Source organism: Phyllostomus hastatus, unplaced genomic scaffold, assembly GCF_019186645.2.
Source record: "Phyllostomus hastatus isolate PE091 unplaced genomic scaffold, TTU_PhHast_1.1 phas_contig_16, whole genome shotgun sequence".
NCBI classification, from domain to species: Eukaryota; Metazoa; Chordata; class Mammalia; order Chiroptera; family Phyllostomidae; genus Phyllostomus; species Phyllostomus hastatus.
This window is the reverse complement of record NW_025333643.1, coordinates 7,671,192-7,691,203: the sequence shown is the minus strand read 5'-3', so window position 1 is coordinate 7,691,203 and position 20,012 is coordinate 7,671,192. Positions and strand designations below refer to the sequence as shown.

General features: G+C 36.0%; 1 protein-coding gene and 1 non-coding gene across 3 annotated transcripts in view; both read left to right on the top strand.

Moving 5' to 3' along the window:
• GRM7 (glutamate metabotropic receptor 7) overlaps positions 1–20,012 on the top strand; it is an 861,618-nt gene that overhangs the window by 336,522 nt on the left and 505,084 nt on the right. The gene's annotated exons all lie outside the window — the stretch shown is intronic.
• On the top strand, positions 7,180–7,341 carry LOC123814603. Its single transcript, XR_006784941.1, has one exon. It is a non-coding gene; the product is annotated as a U1 spliceosomal RNA (small nuclear RNA).

The following is a 20,012-nucleotide window of genomic DNA, read 5'->3' as shown; positions in this document are numbered from 1 at the left end:
GAGTGTATGTGTGTGTGTGTGTGTGATTATAATCACAGCAGTTGTTGCTTTCTGAAACTATCTTGCTGAATTATCATATTGTAGTCTATCTCACCCTTCCAGAATAAAAGAAGATCCAAAGAAAAGGAAAGATCTGTGTTTTACATTGTCTTTTTCACTGCCGTGTCCTCAGAGCTCCAATATGGTCTAGCATTCATCATGTCTTTTTTAAATGAATGAATGAATGAATGAGTGATACATACAACCAAATCATTCAATCCCTAATACCTGGTCTACCACATAGCATTATTCATAGTAATATTGCTCATAGTATTGTTCATGGCATTGTGTATAGTTGGTTATCAAAATATATTTGTGATTCTAAAAGCAAGATATTGTACATAACTTAAAAGAAAAAAACAAAAAACAAAGATCATGCAGGCATTACATCATGCTTAGTGCCAGAGAGACTGCCTCTGTCTCACTTGATTTAGTTTGGTGGCTTCCCTTGGAAGGGAGCCATGAAAGTGAATTACAGGAAAACCCCCACTATGCATCCCAATTCAGTGAAAATTCCTCACAGATTTATTTCTACAAAGGAAAATAAATTGATGTATGTCACAACTTGGGGATTTGAGCTGAATTTTTCTTGTCATTCAATGACACTCTGTGTGCAAGTTCTAGAGAAAGAAAATTGGGATTTGGAAACTATATGTAGTTGGTATGCTGGGGGCCATAGAGTTTAACTGGCTTCAACACTACTTTATTTTAATGAATTCTTCAGATAAATCTTTAAAGCAGGGAGCTACAGGAATTATGAGAGTGGACTTTATTTAATAAACAAGAAAAAGGAAAGGTATAAAATGCATGACAGAGAGTATTAAAGAGATAAAGGAGCTGGGGGAGATAGAAAATCGGGTAGCCCATTCTAGGAGTCTTTACTGAGATACTAGGATAAAAGAGTATCTATTAGAACTAAGTATGTGATGACCTATATTTGCTAATGACACTTCTCTGCAGTAGTTTTCTATTCTAATCTTGGGCAAAATAAAATGTATATTATAAGTTTTCTGAGGTGTGTTGTATTATTAGGGTTCTTCAGAGAAAATGAACCAATAGGATAAGTGTGTATATAAAAGTCTGACAATTCCAATATCTGTATAGTCAGACAGCAGATTAGAGACCCAGGGAAGGACCAATGTTGCAATTAAAATCTGAAAGCCATCTTGTGGCAGAATTCTCTCCTGTTTAGAAGTGAGTCTTTTGCTCTCTGTTCAGGCCTTTAGCCAACTGGATCAGGCCCATCCATGGTAGGAAGTGCAATCTGCTTTACTCAAAGTCCACCTATTTGAATGTTAATCTCATTCAAAAACACCCTTACAGAAGTGTCCAGAGTAATACGTGACCATATATCTGGGCATCATGGCTCAGACAAGGTGAAGCATAAAATTAACCATCACACTGATTATGGCTTCTGCCTATTCACTTCATCTTGGACCAATGATGTTTCAAGCATACAGGCCTTCTTTCAGTTCCTCAGAAATGCACATTTCTTCTCCCCACTTTGGGGCTTTCACAGATACTATTTGCTTGGCCTGGAAAGCCCTTCACCTACTCATGGCCTGGAAGTGTGCTTCCTATCTTTCAGCCTCAGCTTAGATGGCATTTCCTTAATGGAGATGCTTCTGATCTCCAGTCTCAGTCAGGCCTCCTTCTTAGAATCTTTGCATCAAGCCATATAATTTATTTCATTATACTTATAACAATTATATGGCTTGGCATATTGGTAATTACAAATTTGTTTTCTTATATTGATTAGTTTAATCCCGTTCAATCGGTTCATAAACCTGATTGTGTTCACTTTATGTCAGTACACATGATAGCCATTCAGTGAAGATTGCATAAACAAATAAATGGATAAAGCTTCAGATAATTGCAAAATATGTTTCCATACCAATATTAAAAATCCAAAACATGTTTTGCATCATGAACATGTTGAAACACTTTAGTATACCTTTTGCTATCAAAGGTAGACATTCCTTGACTTAAAAGTACTCATAGAGTTTGAGTACGCTTTTGTTTAAAAATGCATATTCTCAGCCTCTTTATCCTATGTGATTCATTAAGTTAGGATTTTGTTTTGTGAAAAATGTACCAGTGACCCTGATGCTTCTGGTTAATAGACTAGCAGCAGGGTGCTACCTGTATTAGGCCAAGCTTTGACCTGTCAGGTCTCCCACCTTGGTGATGGAAGAACATTGTCTACTGATGTTATTTACTTCACCTTGACACCCACAGAGTAGATTCAGTTCTTGACTAAATGAAGACAGATATGACATTCCTTCAAATAAAGACATTTTTCATCTCTGCTATTCCTTCACATTCAAAACAGACATTTACATTTCTTTCAATTATAATTACTACCTTTTAGACTCTTAGCCTTCTGTGATGACTTCATTTCTTTAATATATGGTAACTCCAAGTCTGTGATTATTAGATGCAAGTGATATTCTCTATCCTGACATAGTCCTAGAATAGGATGGTGAATTTTTTGAGATAATGTATTGCCATTAATACAGATCTTTATTCAATTGTTTTTCTGAACTCTCAATTTTACTTATTGCTGATCAGTTTGTGATTTTGAAGTCTCAATCAAGTTTTATATTTTGAGAATTCCAGCTTCTAATTGAGGTAATATTTTTAAGGAGCAAATACATTCTAACTCAAGGTTTTCCTTTCTTTAAAAAAAACTATTTAAATTAAGAACACACTGACAGTAACCAGAGAGAAGATAGGAAGTGTTTTCAGGAATATCTATAAAGGACAGATGAACAAAGCCAAGAGGGGTAGGATCAGGGGTGAGAGGTGGGTATGGCTGGGGTCAGGCAGAGTGGTGAGGGGGAAATGGAGACAGCTGTGCTTGAACAATAATAATGAAAAAAAGTCAAGAGAGGAAAATCTATTTAGCCAGAAATAACTTCAACTGTGTTGTGTTATGAAGTCTCTTATTTACCAGTTGGCTGGGAGTATAGTTATTAGTGTTTAAAGACATAATTGAAAGACAAACCAACCTAAGTGAGGAAGGAAAAAATGTATAGGTCCTTGTGCAGAGGTCTGGTCCTCAATTCCAGGATCCTAGTAAGACTGAATAAAAATATGCTGAAAGTTCCAGATTAAATGGAACCTAGTTGGGCATTCTGGTTGTTGAATAATATAAGGTTTGATAGATTGATATTAGATTGTGAAAGCTGAACATCTAGATTTTATTTTGGAAGTTCTGTCAGTCCAAGAGTTAATGAAAAGTTTTCATCAGAAGAGCTATAGAATCAGCTTTTAAAGAAGATTAATGTGACTAAAAAATGAGGGATGAAAGGGAAGAAAAGAGATGGAAGACAGGCATCCTGTTGAGGAGAAGTCAAAAGGGTGGGGCTTTGTGCAGCAACACAGGTGAGTCTTCAGAAATGATGTTGAGTAAAACAAGCCAGACACAAGGGGTAGTATTCTAATATTCCATTTATAAGAAATTGAAAAGTAGGCAAAAACTAATTTATGGTGATTGAATTCAGTGGTTACTTTTGGAGGGAGGTAATGACTGGGAGGCTTCCGGGGTATTAAGAGCCTTATATATTCTGATCCAGGATGCAAAAACTCATCTAGTTCTACAAAGTAGTTATGTATACTTTATACTATGTATGTTCTAACTCAAAAAAATGTACTCCCCCAAAGAAGGATGGGGTTACAATGGAGGCAATGAAATTGGAAAGACAGAAAAAATTCTTTCCACATGCATCTTTCAGAAAACAAACAAAAAAATAAGCCTAAACAAGACTATATAAATAGGGTATGGCCATTTCTGTTATTAAAGTGGACTGCATCTGCAAGGCTCATCATAGTTAATAGTCTCTGAAGATGACTGCCATCAATCTCTCCCCTCTTGTAAGTGAATAATGTCTGTGTGCCTCCTCCTGAATCTGGGATGTCCTTAGGGCTTGCTTTGACCCCTAAAATATGAAGGAAATGACAATGACAATTCTAGACCTAGCCATCAAGATCCTGGGAGCTTTTTGTTTCTCTCTTTGGAATTTATCCATCACATTGTGAAAAGTGTTGATTGGTTAGACTGCCAAATGCTGAGACATCACTTGGATGGAGAGCGCTCTGTGTGACCAGATATGTGAGTGAGGTATTCATGGGTCTTCAGCTGCTCACAGAATGCAGCTGAGGAGTGTCATGGCTGATGTCACACTGAGCAAAAGAAACCCTGACCTAACCCTCCCCTGAATTATTCCCATAAGAAAATCCACATTGTGGTTGTTTTAAGCTCCTAAACTTTAGAGCAGATTATCTCATACAGTAGTAGATAACTGCAACGGTTGTCTTCTAGACTGATGGCTCTCAAAAGAGGATAGGGTTATCACTTTGTTCCCCCAGGAGATATTTTTCAATGTCTGCATACATTTTTAATTGCCATGACTAAAGAGGCTGCTACTGACATCTAGTGGGGAGAGGCCAGAGATAGATAAACATCTACACTACACAAAACAGTCCCAACAACAAAGAATTACCCAGCCCAAATGTTTGTGAAACCATGATGTAAGAACAATTATTTGTAACTTAGGTGGATGCCTAGGAGTTTTTCTCCAAAGCCATATTTCCTAAAATTTACACACATACATACACACAAGATCTGTCTGGAAAAAATCCAGCATTGTTAATATAATGAGAACAGTTTGAATGACATCAATGTAACCTGGAAACCAAGAAGAATGAACAGGCATGTGTATGTGTGAACAATGACAACTTCACTGTACTAGTCAGTGGGGACAGCAGACACCATGAGTGAGCATGTGTACTGTGTGGCCGTTGCCTTCAAAGTGACTGAGAGAGTAGAGCAACAAATCTGGGTCAAATTTTGTGCTAAGCTTGTACATTCCTCTGAGGAAACTATTTGGATGATCCAGCAAGCTGTAGCTATGGGCAACTGGTGATTGACAGCTTCATCATGACACTGTGTCTGCCCATGCATCACGTTTCAATCAGAGTTTTTTGGAGAAATATCAAATCACCCAGGTGACTCAGACCCCTTACAGCCCAGATTTGGGGCCCTATGACTTCAGGCTTTTCCCAAAACTAAAATCACCTTTGAAAGGGAAGAAATTTCAGATTGTTGATAAAATTCAGGAAAATATGATGGGGCAGCTGATGACGATTGGGAGAACTGTGTGAGGTCCCAAGATGGCTACTTTGAAGGGGCCTGAGGCATCCTTGTCTTATGTACAATGTTTCTTGTATCTTCTTCAATAAATGTCTCTAATTTTCATATTACATGGCTGGGTACCTCTGGACAGACCTTGTATACATAATGTTATAATTGTCCCAGACCTTCAGAAACAGAATTTCCAGGGAAGGGGCTTCAGAAGTTACATTTTTACTTTCACGGTAATTGAAAAACATTGCCCTAGGCCAATGTTTCTCCAATTTTAATGTGCGTAGAAACAAGCTGGTGTCTTGTTAAATTGTAGAATCTGATTCACTTTATCTGGGGTGAAACCAAATCTGATTTCTAATGAGCTCCCAGGTGATGTGCAAGCATTGCTCCTTGACCACACTTCACATAGTAAGACTCCAGAGCAGGTCTCAAATGTTAGTGCACATCAGAATCCCCTGGAAGAGGGAGACCATTGGGCTCACCCCAGTGTATGATTCTGCGGGTCTGGAATGGGGCCTGAGAATTTGTATCTCTTACAGTTTTCTAGGCGATATTAATGCTGCTAGTCTGGTAATCACGCTTTGAGAACTAATGCCCTTGATGAGTATTTTGCACATCTAAGTATACATAAAATTTACCTCAGGTGGCAGCAAAAACTGAAAATTCTCAGACCTCCCCATCCCCCACCAGTTTCTTCCTTCAGTCTGGGCTGGGAACTAAGTAATTTGCACTTTAATAAATTGTCTCACCTGAGGTCATTCTAATATCAGTGGTCTAGGACCACACTTCAAGAAATATTGCCCAGGGGAACATATTAGATTATCTAGAGTGTGAAGGAGGGGCATGGTTAGTTTCCAAAAACACATTCAATTTTATAATTGCTTTAATCTGAATTTATTCTAAAATATTAAATGACATTAAAGGAATAAAGGAGAGTTTTATGCTTATTAAAGGTGGCCCCAGGTTATATGCTAGAACCAGAAAGACTGTTTCAGAAGGCGTGTTTTCTTCCTGAGTCAGTCACTCAGTTCTTTGCAAATTCATGTATTTACAGTCTCTGTAGCAGCTACAAGTTGGGTGCTGCTGCCAATTTAAGACAAGACATTAATAATAACAGCCATAGTTAAACTTGTTTGAATTTTTGCTGTGTACCAGGCATTATTATGTAAATAATTTGTGAATGCTATCTAATTTAACATACTAGATAACCCCTTCAGAAGCAGGTCCTATTATCCCCAGTGTATAGAGAGGGAAATTAATGCATACTGAATTTAAGATATTTGACTACAATCATATAGCCAGTTAATATCAAGCCTAGAGTTTTCACCTTGTTTGATGGATAATTGATAGGATAACAGATAGATGGCTAAGAGATAAGATATGGGCATCTGGTTTAAATATGATTTTTTTAAGTATAAGTCTTATGTAAAGCGATAGTTCGAATGAAATGTCCTTTTTACATAATTAGTAAAGGATGTATTTTGGAACAAGATTTAATATATTGCCTTGACAGGATATGGTAATGGCTGAAGGTTTTTTTACAATTTTCAAGTATTATTTTACCAGGTACTTTAAACCTTATTGGAACTTTAATATATTCGTCTTACCCATCTATTATATCTGCCACTTTTTGAGCAATATATTATCTAGTAGTCTTTTTTTTTTTTTGCTTTTGGCATGGTTAGTTAAGAAAGTTTATAGTCATCCTGTCTCAAATCAATGTAATTTCAGGGCAATCTGGTTCCTCACTCTATGGTTTATGTAGAGTTAAATGTTTTCTCTGCCTTGTGTTTTCTTCTTCCATTAAATACTAAAGTTTCAAGCAGGTTTTTGCTATTGCTATTCCTCAATTTCCTACTCCTCAGTCAAATATACAAAATATTTTAAAAGAACAGCACATGTACAAAGTTTTTTTGTTGTTGCTTTTAAAAAATATCACTCTTGATGCTCAGCTATGTCAAAGATAAAATCATCCATCTTAAACACATCCCATACTTACCTGGCAGGGGAGATACTATGAGCATGAGGGTGGTTTTCCCAGAACAAGGCTTGCCCTTTGCAATCCAGATGTGCTGACCCCTGTGATTTCCCCAAATATGGTAAACTCGAGTGCATACTTTGTTGTGGTAGTGGACTGCATTTGCGTCCTGCCCTGTAAAACAAACAAACAAACAAAAAGCCCAGACCATATTAAGTCAAAAATCTTCCTGGAAGAAGTTTGAGGTTTAGAAAACAGTTTTTTTAACTTTATGGAAATTTAAGCTTCTATATTAACATCTACTTTCACAATCTAAACTTTGAGCTACGTTTGTTTAGAAGACATTGACATTTTAGAAACTGATTCTTATTGAAGTGTACTTTCAAAATGTGTTTGTGTTTTGGGTCCAGATTTTTAAAAAAATATATGAGCCTTCTGATACATTAGACGTCATATACTAAACAAAATATTGGCCTCAAACACACAGGAAATAGATGCTCACATGTGATTATATTCTTTTTAAAAATTATTTTATTATTGTTCAATTACAGTTGTCTGCATTTTCCCCCCACCACCATTCCCCCACCGACCCTAGCCAAACCCACCTCCTCCCTTGCTTCCACCCTCCCCCTTGGTTTTTGTCTCAGTGTCCTTTACAGTAGTTCCCGAAAACCCTTCTTCGCATTGTTCGCTCCTTCCTCCCCTCTGGTTATTTAAATTATTCTTACTTTCAGTGTCTCTGCTTATATTTTGTTTGCTTTTTTCTTTTTTTGATTATATATTCTTACTATTCACAGTAAGTGTAGATATTATATGTTAGATTGTTTTCCCAAGTCCATCGCCCAGAAAGGGAGAAAGGATTCCCTTAGCCTAATCAGATCTGGAGGTTAGGTCAGGTTTCCCTGAAGCCCATGGACTACTGCCTAAGGAAGGGTGGACACAGGCATGAAAACACTGAAGAAATGAGTGCTGAGTGGGCAAATAACTCTAGAGATGGGAAGAAGGACTTGGCCAAGTGTGAAAAGTGTTCTTGACTGCATCAAACGTCAGACTCTGACTTCTCCATTGAGAATGATGGACAGTCTATCGCTTTTAACAGACATGGAAAACTCTGGGCCCAGTGCTGCATTCATTATGGAGAAGTGTTAGTTTTTTCTCTCCATTTAGAACTGAATCCATTAATAATTACTCATATTAAAAATAGCTTTGTAAGAGGAAAAAGATAAAATTTATGTTCTGGGTTAATGTGGTAGGGATTTCAACACTGGTTTTCATTTTAAATAAGTAATTTAGTAAGTAAAAACTGAAAAGGTTTGGCTACAGATAAGTAAATAATTAATAATTATCTTGCTTCCTGGGTGATTTGTTTAAGTATTATTTCTAAAAATGAGTGTAGAAAGAAGACAGCAGTGTAGAAGAGTGGCTTAGTATGATCTATACATTCAGAGTGAATCCTGAAGCTGTGAAGAGTAGGGTTTGTGTATTTATTTATTTTTAAGTCACTTGTTTTTTATTGTATGTTTTTCCATTACCACTTACCCCTTATACCCACCCACCCTCTCAATCACCTCGCTGCTGTCCATGTCCATGAGTCCATTTTCCTTTTTTCTCAATCATGTAACTTCATATCAATGTTCATATCAACTGGGTGATTCTTGGTTTTCAGAACCATGTTAAAGCTAAGAATAATTCAAAGAGGCTGAAGGTCTGGGGACTCTCAGGTTACACATGGTGGTGCATTAGACTTAGTATCACCATTTTCTTGTGAAACCTGGCACTTTGAATTCAAAATACGGAAAAGATCTTTAGATAGAACCACAAGATTATTCACTTCAACTCCACAGCTAGGTTACCCAAGTCACATATATTCTGGTGACACCAGGGAATGGAGACTGCCTTCAAGGGCTATCCTTAGTTTGGAGACACATAATTTGTCCAGCAACATGCACAAAGTGGAATTGTTAAGCTATGTTAATTTATTTAACAGTATTACATCATGTTTCTTTTTGAAATTGCTTTCTAGTATCAAGATTCATTGACTTGAATATTCTCTGGGATGGTAAGTCTTCATTTGTGGATGGATTTAATACTTTGAAAATGTAGCACATCATGAAGTATAGTGTGTGGTTAATTATGTTAGCATGGTGACCCATGTGTGAAGGCAGGAAAGGCAAAACCAAGATATCAGTACAGAATAATAATCATAATTTTCACATGCTGCTGATAAACTGGCCACGAAGATTCTTTTTTTTAAAAAAATGAATGTATGTTGATATTCTGTTCATTTTAATCACATTGAAGGAAGACCTAAATTTTTTATGTTTACTGAAACAGCCTGGTTAGAATGAGTAGAATTCTGTTGCGTCTTTATTTCTTAAATTTCCCCCAGGTGCCTCAGGGGTTTAGACATGTTCACCTTTGCTCATGATATTGTATCACTCACTACTCTTGTTCTAATTCAAATATACACTAAAGGCCTATAATAAATAGAGAAGCCTCTGACATGGTGGTTATTGATGTGATGGGATGAGTAGCAACAGAAATGCACATGGACCCACATGTTTGCTTCTATTTTCTCATTTTCACCATCTCCTCCTGGCCACTCTTTTGCCCATTAGGTCTCTCATTAGAAGGCAGATAGGGAAATCAAAAGGTAATGAAACTTGAATCTGCTAATTTTGCATCTTGTTAGCAGCTCCTATTAAATGTTTAGTGGAAAAATATGCTATCATTATTAGCTAAAAGGAAGCTTAGTGGTAATCTATGGAATTTATTTATCTGTTATCAATTCATTAATAATTAAACATTAAATTGGGCTATCCTATTTATTACTCAACTAAATTATATCAAATGTGTCTTTTTTTTGCCTACAGTTAAAAAATTGCTGGAAAGACATCAAGTTTATATACTTCATAAAATTCAAATTTAATAAAGCAAGGTCCATAACCTCGCAAAACCAACCTCCTCTATTATCCCAGATGTATAACAGTGCTCATAATGGCTACATTGTATCATCTCAGACTAGGAAAAAATAACCCTGTTGTTTCTGAGGTGCAAGACAGGACAGTCTATCTATATACCTGTGAAACCTAGCAAGAAAAGTGAAAGGAGAGGCAGCATCTGAGAAAATTAGAGGTATTGGTGACTCTCAGGGCCCAGCTTATGACAGTGTGACTATAACTGGGTTAAAGAACAAGGTGATGTAAAGGAAATTTGAAGCCTTTTCAGCCTTCTCTTATCATGTTATGTGCTCTAATAGATGGATGCTTGCTTCCAAACACCTGGCTTTGTAATAGAATCAGAACCTCCAGTTGCTAGGGCTCATTAAGTAGGCAGACAGGGTTTTGAGTTGAAAATGATCAAGATATATATATATATAGTGAGCATTTGTATATTATATGTATATATAAATATATATATAAGTAAATACATATATATAAAAATGAAGTTTTGGTTAACAATAATTTGCATATAGCTATTTGGGTAAGGAGAAGGGACAGAGAAATGAGCTAGCATGAGCAATTAAATGTAACCTGGAAGAGAAATAGAAGAAAATAAAAGAGAACAAAGGTGTGCTTGGAGCATGAGAGGATAAAGGAACACATTTATCATGACTCAAATAAGTTTCTGGGTCCCCATTTGCTAACGTCTGTCTGCATTAGAGACATGGAGACAGTGGTTCAAAAGCTTGGCTGAACTGTGGAGTTACTTGGGGAGTTTAAAAGTATGCTGATGCCTGGATCCCACTCTTAGAGATTCTGAGTTCATCAGTCCAAGATGGAGCTTGTATATCAGGATTTTATAAAATAGCTCAGATAGTTCTAATATACCATCAAGCTTGCTATCTACTGCTCTGAAATATAAAGATGTCATTTAATGCCTCTTCTCTTGTGGTTCTTTCCTTTCCATTTGAATGCTCACTTTTCATGTCTTGTCCATCTCCCTGTCCCCTCCACATACATCAGCTCAGCCACAACAGTGATCTGAATGAACTGATAAAATATTCTAACTCCCAAGATGAAGAAGGAATTCTTTGTAATAATAGCTCCATCAATTAAGGTTTCTATGTCAGATTGAGGATCCTCTCTCCTTGGCTTCAGCTTTGGACACTAAATGTGTAGAATGTTAAACTCTGTAATAGGAAACAGTAGAATTATAGGAGATAGTTAACATTTTAAAGACACTTATAGCATAAATTTCAGAATATGTTGCTGTCTTTCCAAATCATACTAATTTGCTTTATCTGTTCAAAAAAACATGATGAAAATGGCACATTTTATCTTTCATATGTCTCCACAATTATAACAATTAAAATGGGATTTATTTACTCAACACTGGTTTGGGTTTTTTTTTGTTTTTTGTTTTTTGGTTTTTTTAGGAAATTCCTGAAACACAAAGGAGAAGTATTACTAAATAGATCATTTAAATATACTAGGCCTTCTGTATTCTGTACAGTTGCCTTAAAATCACATGTGGCAGACAAGATAAATTTGAGAAGGCACTTTGAAAAAGGCATTCGTACTTTTGACAAAAGCATATTCAGACACAATTATGCCCCAGAATCAGAGAGGATAATCATTTCACACACATACCCACATTCCATCTCTCTCCAAAAATTTATTCATTCACTCATTCATTCATTTCCTCGTTCACTCATTTATTTACTCAATTGTTTTTCAAATGACAGCAATGCTAGAAGACAGAGCACAGTAGACATGTCCCTGGCCTTCACTCCATTTAACATCTTCCTCAGTGGTGAATAGCAATAAGGTGACACAGAGAATGTGAACCCAGTGCAACTGAGGGAGGCCAGAGTGGTCTACAGCAACTGTTCTCAGCTTGGCATTGATGGCTATACTTGCTAGTGTGTGATGGTGGGCAGTTTCTCTTATCCTCAGTCTAATAATCTGTGAGACAGAGATTTATCTACCAAATCCACATTAGCACTTTCTGTGTGTTGGACATAATGTCCATTGTTGGAGGTGCAGGAGAGAGCATTGCTCACAGGGCATATTTCTCACCCAACACTCATTGCAGTGAACACTAGCTGTCATCATTTCACTATCGCTGGACTGCATTGGGTTTTGTGGGGGATTCAGGACATCAAGGATGATTACTGTTATACCCAATCATAATTCTATAAAACAAATCATTTTATTTTGTTTAACCAAATTGTGGCATCATCCCATATTGCTCTGCAATTTGTATTTTTCTAGCAGCACTTAGGAATCTGGAAAGTATTAAACATGATCCTGGATATGATTTATTTTGCATTTTAGATCTCACATTGGATAGCAGCACACATTATTAATTAGGAATATAAAGGAGTCAGCTCTTTTTTCTGACCCCTCTGCTGGATTTGACATCACTAAACTGTAGCTGTTTTCATTTAATCCACTCTCAATATCTCTGACGCAGTGTTCCTCAGTCTCCCTGGTCCTGTGACCATTGTTTGGCGAGCCTTCTCTTTTCTGGGGGAGGGCACTTCTTTTTTCCCAATTACTTAACATCATTCTCTGAGGCTCACCTCTTTCTCTCAGTAGGATCAACTATCACAGGCCTACGCATTTCCTCCTAAACTACCTGCCCAGTCTTGACTTCACCAGGCCAAAAATTCTACATAATTTCCATTTGAAATATTGTATTCACATGTCAAACAATGGGATTAATCTACCCCTTCTAAATGAAGCATAGTTTTCCAAACTCTCTTTAGCCTCTGTCATTTTAGGGGGTTTCCTTTGTTTTTCTTTTGTTCTGTTTTTTTTTACACTATTTACATTCTCTTCTCCTATTTCATTTTTACCAAATGGTCAGAAATCTGAAATATCTACCTGGTTTCATTGATATTCATTGTCTTCCTCCCTCCCTCTCCTCTCTGTCTCCATCTCCCAATTCATTTACTCTATATTTTTGTCTATCCATTTATTTATCCATTCACCTATACAATAAATGATTGTTAAGTGCAAGCTGTGGGTCAGGCATTCTGTTAATTTCTAAAGATATAATAACAAAACAATAAATAGCATAATTGTGCTTTTATTTCAAACATTTATTCAATTAACCACTCATTTATCACATAATACTGTTGAGTAGTGGAATCATTCAACTATAGATATAGGAAGGCCCTTGGATTTGGTCTACCTCAATCTTTTAATGTTACAAATAAAAGAGAAATGAAGTCTAGAGATATTGAGTGACTTAATTGTAGTTATACAAATACCACCTATGCTTTAATACAAGGTGTCTAACTTTGAGTTCTCTGGGATACAGGTTATGAAGCAGATATGCATGTGCAGGAGGCTCACTGGGGACAACTCTTGTGAACACCTGTGATGTCATGGATGGATTAGGAAGGCAGAGGAGGGGAATGAACTTCCATGCAGTCACAGCAAAGGCCTCAGAAGATCCCATGGCAGACTCTGGGCTGGGCTTGCCCTTCAGAGTCATCCTGCTTTGAGGCACATGGACAAATCATTGGATGTAGGCTGCCTCTGGAGAAAGGGCATGGCATTGGCCAATGACCATTCTAAGATAGCCATCAGCTGCCAACACTCCTTGCAGCTGGGGAAATGAGGGCTTTGATCCTGAGGGGGTGTCTAATGAGCTCACTACAGTTTCCACCACATAGGATGAGGGTATTTCCATTAAAAAAGTATTTTCTAATAATGAGGGTCAAAGAGGCTTATTTGAATCCTTTCTGAGTGTCTGGGTGGTGACTCAATTCCTTTATTGTATGCAAAAGTACTATTTGAAGAGTATGTATTCGTCTGGGAAACCTCATTCAATGTTAGTTTTGGGTAGGTGCTTATAGAGGTAATTTGAACTGATTGGCAAAGAGGAAGAAAAGACACTTAACCCACTGATGATTCTTGGGGATAGGAACTCACAATTAAAACTTTAAATACTGTTTAAATGCAGTTTTTGAAAGTTACTAACAAGGCAATACAATGAATGTAAAGGTCACAAATAAGGATTTATAGGAAAGGGAGAAAGCAATGAATCATTTCTAGTAACAGCTTATGATTGGATTAATAATGCTATGAAAATATTAATTCAATAAATATTTATTGAGCCCCCGACTGTCTCAGACATTATTCAGGTGCTTAAGGTTCAGCAGCAAACAAAATAGAGTCGTGCCCTTATAACCACAGTTCTTACAGGTTATTTGATTGTGGTTTCTCAGTTCCTCCCCACGATATTGTGGATATCTGGAGGATGGAGCTATGTTTTGTTTTTTAAATACATCTAGTGATTTGCCTCAGGCCAGGAGAATATAAGTGTTTGTTTAATGAAACAAGTAGCAGACTCTTCTACACATGTAAACAAGTACCTGAACTTCAAACTTTATGCATCTAAATATGTAATGACCCAGTAAAGACTCCATATTGAGTCAGATTTCGGAGATCTCATAAATCTTCCTGAGGTGGATGAGGAGTAGAGGAGCCTCTGCTGGGTTTGAGTAACACAACAGAAGAGAGCATGATTTGTTAGTCACTGGGAAAAATAATTTGACTTCATTTTTTGTTTTCCTTTTTTTGGCATAGTTATTCAGACTGCTTACAGACTTTTCCTAAAAAGATTGCAATTTGTAACATTGGATTCTCTACACACTCCAGGATTTTTCTAAGATTAATGCTCAAAAAAGCTTAGAAAATTATTTGTAAACAATGATATGACCCCATTGAGACCTCTTTCAAAGTGAAAAGATTTATTTTTTTTCTATTTCATGAAACTATGTATTTATTATGTACTTTAAAATGTAACCTCTACAAAAATGGGCAAATAATTTAACAAGGTGGGTAACATTCTCATCATATAAGCATCACTTGGAAAGTTTGCTAAAAACATATTTCCCTCAGACACTTTAGTGCATATTTACTTTAAAAATACATGTTAACAACCCTTTGAGGGTAGAAAGAAAATTTGTTTTTATTATCACCTCAAACATGTGAGGAAACTAAGATGTATCCTCCAAAATTCTGATTTAGAAAATCCAGGGCAACACCTTGTAATCTAGAATTTCTGAGTATTGAAAATCGTTTAATATATTGGAAAGAACAGAGGTTTGGGAATCAAAGTGAAGTCAGTGTTATGATTCTGATGCTCACTTCATGACTCTGTGTAAACCCTTAACTTGTCTGTGCCTCAGTTTCCTCACATGTTTGAAGTGATACTAAAAGGCAATTTTCTTTCTACCTTCAGATTGCTATTCACATGTATTCAAAAAGTATTATGCACTAAAGTGTTTTATAAATCTTAAAGTCTAGACAAGTATTTTTGTGAATGAAATTTTGACAAACTAGACATGTCCCTTTCTTAGCCACTTTTTAGAAAATTAGAGGAAGTTCAACTTTCCCACTGTGAATATTCAGGTGCTTTTGGGGGGCTTTCCCATCCAGTTGTCCATCTCTGGAAAGCCCTTCTGGAAAAGATCACTTGTGTCAGAGAACTTGACAAGAATTATCTAAAATTTGCCATTTATAAAAACAATCTAGTCCTATCTCCATGTAAACATTTTCAAGTTCTCTGATCTTTTAAAAATAACAAAATATCTACTCATCTACTGATGGGCACAGGCTGTTTCCAAAGAGTGTCTATTTTAAATAAAGCTGCAATGAACATAGGGGTGCTTGTATTCAGTATTTTGGGTTTCTTCAAATGAATTCTCAGGAACGCAATTGCTAGGTCATAAAGCAGTTCCATTTTTAATTTTTTGAATTAACCCCATATTGCTTCCCACCTGTGGTGCAAAAGGGTTCTCCTCTCTTCACTTCCTCACCAGCACTTGTTTGTTGATTTATTGATGATAGCCATTCTGGCCAGTGTGAGGTGGTATTTCATTGGGGATTTAATTTGCATGTCTCTGATGATTAGTGACATTGAGCATCTTTTCATATGTCTGTTGGCCATCTGTATGTCCTCTTTGGAGAAGTGTCTATTCAAGTGTTTGCCCATTTTTAATTGGATTATTTGCACAATGGAATACTACTTGGCCATAAAAAGGAAGAAGGTTTTCCCTTTGGGCCAGCATGGATATATCTGGAGAACATTATGTTAAGTGAAATAAGCCAGTCAGAGAAAAACAAATAGGTACCATATAATTTTACTTATTTGTGGAATCTAATGAATAAACTGAACCAACAAGCAGAACAGAGGTAGACTCATAGATAGAGAACAGGTTGACAGCTCTGGAGGAGGGTTATGGGATGGAGGGATGGAGTAAAAAAGAAAAAGGACTCATGGACATGGACAACAGTGTGGTGGTTGCAGGGAGGAGGGTGGGGGTGGAGGTGGGAAGGGGTATAAGGGGAATAAATTGTAAGATAAAAATACAATTAAAATTAAATAAATAAATAAAAATAATGAAATAAATGTGTCATTATTTTGGAACAAATGGTTTTATGCTGTACTTTTGTAGTTCAGAAGCTTGGGAAAGCAATGCGTATAACTTTTCCATAGAAAACATATTTTTGCATTATTATCATATGTTAAGACAATCACTTAAGCAATAATGGTACTCTGTTAGTTGATAGAATATAAATATATATATATATGTGTGTGTGTGTGTGTGTGTGTGTGTGTGTGTGTGTGTGTGTTTATGTGTTCCCATGCATGCATGTGTGGGTGGGTGGGTGGGTGTAGGTGTATGAGAGATAGGCTTGAATTGGGAAATTTTTAATGTGTTTTATAATTTTTATTTTCTCAAAATAATAAAAGTGAAGCCTAAACTGATAACCAAATATTTTAATGCCATGTTTACTAACACTGTGAACAGAATTGTTTCATTTCTACATAATGCATAGGGATTTGAGATTACCTTAGAGTCTTATTCAAAATCAGAAAATAACACATCTTTTGTGTCTACATTCTTACATGTGCAGGATACTAAAACTGCTGCCTCACTCTCCCTAAAAATACCCCAGGTAAACTGTCATCTGTTATTACAGAAATTTGTTAGCAAATGTTTCTATTTCTCAAATTGAAAGTACACATTTGAGGAATCTTCAGGGTTTTTCTAATTGTGTGTGTGCATGCACATTTGTGTTTTGTCTCCCCTGCTGCTTGGTGGTGTTTTCATTAGAAACATAAGCAACTCCACAAACAGTTTTAAAGATGGGGTTGGCTGTGCCAGTATTAAATTCTGCTACATCAAGGCATTTTAGGGTGTTTGTGCAAGTGCAGGCATCTATCTATGGTATGTCATTGAGGCATCCCTGTAATCAGCTAAATGGAAAGTTTTCTAGTAATTTATATAATCACATCATTTAGTTTTTGCTTCCTGAGGAAATGGTTTCCTTTCTTTAGGCAAGCTGGTATACCATTAAGGTCATTTGTCTGCCTCACTGTTGCTGAAACTGAAAGAAAGGGAAAATAAACAAAAATACAAAACATCTTTCTTAACAGAGAGGAGCTAATTTGAAAGAGGAATGAGGGATTATGATGTCCAGGTTGAGAAAGGCAGTGATGAGGTACTACAGAATTACAAATGGGCCACCAGAGAGCCTGCTGATGGGATTTGGACAAGTTATAATTTTTCTCTGATAGTACATTGACTTAAGTGTGTGCTGACTGACCTCATTCCCACAACTGTCACTGTAGAGGTGTTGTTTCCCTGTGGCTTCCTGGCTGTCCTCTTCCGTTTTATTATGTACAATTGATTTTTCCATCCTGGTTCAGATTCTTACTATAGACTTTTTAAATGGAAATGATTATCTAAACCTAAAATCTGAAGGAAAAATTACAAGTCTCCAGGGCTGCTATACTTTTATTTCATTTAAGAGACATTTCAATGATAATAAAGAAAATTGTAAGAAAAAGCAATTACCCATAGTCCTTTGTTCATGTTTTATTGAAGTTTTCTTGACTACACATACATATATACTCTAATTGTAAAAGTAATAGGTGTACATTGTGAAATCTTTAAAATATCTATAAGAAAGTATACATAAGATATAAATATTTTATAACATGAAATACTTAATATTAAAAATATTTAAAAATTCCTAAACTCGGCAATAAGCATTGTTCATATATACATAGGGATATATATACATATATATATAATTTTTTCCCTTAAAGAAACAAGTCCTACATTTTGTAATTTCTGATTTTCTTTTCATCACTTACAATACTGTGGTTATCCTCCCATATCTTTATCAAAATTTTGATTTTTTTTAAGATTGTGATTTTAGTATAATATAACATTATGTTTATTGAGTGACTTTATCAAACCTATTAGCCTGGGTTGTATCTTACTGTGAGCATGTAACAACTAGGATGTGAATAATAACACTGTAGCAATCAATCTTATAACTAAACTTCTGGGAAAAAAACAAATTATTTTCTTAGCAAAAATTCCTAGAAGTTCAGTTATTTATTAAGAAGTATATATCTGTTTAAATATTTGATACATAGTTTCAAAATCCTACAGAGAGCTCTTAGTGACTTACAGTCTAAACAGACAGGCCATGTCTGTTTATGAAGTAGTATCAATAATTTTCAGACGCAAGTATTTAGGTGACTCAGAGAAACAACAGGCATTATTGTCTATTTCTTAAGTGTGAGGTACACATAGTGACTTCTAGTACGCCAAGGCAAGGAAAGTAACTTTGCAGTGGAGAAACCTGATGGACACTACCTCGATGAAGAGATCCAAGTGAGCCTCAGTTCGTGTTGGTAGCACACACCCTTGATAAGATATGGTGAGATAGCACTTTACCTCTGTGATCGTACTCCCCAAAACACATACCAAGGCTAATAATGAGAAAAACATTGGGCAAATTCCAACTGAGTGACATTCTACAAAATACCTGACCTATCCTCTTCAAAACTGCCAGTCAGAAAAAACAAGGAGAATTTCAGACAAAGTCATAGCCAACAGAAGCTTGAAGAGGCATGATGACTAGATGTAAAATTGTAACTTGAATTCATCTTGGGAACAGAAAAAGAGCATTAGGATAAAAAGGAATTTTTAGCATATGGACTGGAGTTTATACTAATTCATCAATATTGGTTCATTAACTGTGACAAATGTGACATGCTAGTGTTAATGTTAAGTATAGGGGAGACTGGCTATGAGGTCTCCTAAATAGTCTTCAAAATTTTCAGTAAATCTAAAACAGCTCTAAAATAAAGTTTCTTTTTAAAAAAAGACAGTACCCAATCACCCTCCACTGAGGTTTTGTATGCATCATAACACCCACCAAAAGTAGAAGAAATGTTTTCTTCATAAAATATTTATCAGGCATTCTGCATTATGCTACACTGATAGATTAAATATATAATCTCAGTTTAATTTTAATTTTTCTTTTATGGGTAAAGTTGAGAAGCTGTTCAGATGGTTTTAAAAATATCTGTATGTTTTTCTGTTAACTCTAATGTATAGTCTTTGCTTATTTTTCCATTGGGTTGTTCTTTCCTTTCTTTTCTGATTGTTTCTGTTTTGTTTATTTTTTTAGATCCATGTAAAAGCAAAAGTATATGTTATTTGTCTTCCTTTCTCTGACTTATTTCACTTAGCATCATACTTCTTAGGTATGTCATGCTGTCACAAGTAGTAAGACTTCACTTTTCATGGTTGAATAACAGTCATTATACCATATGTACTACCTCTTTTTTATCCATTCATCTATTGATCGATACTTATGTTGCTTCCATATCTTGGCTATTGTAAATAATGCTTCAGTAAACATAGGGGTACATATATCTTTTTAAATTATTGTATTGGATTTCCTTGGATAAATACCCAGAAGTGGAATCACTGGGACAAATGCTGGCTTTATTTTTAACATTTTGAGGAATCTCTATAATGTTTTCCATGGTGACTGTGCCAAGTTACAATCCCAT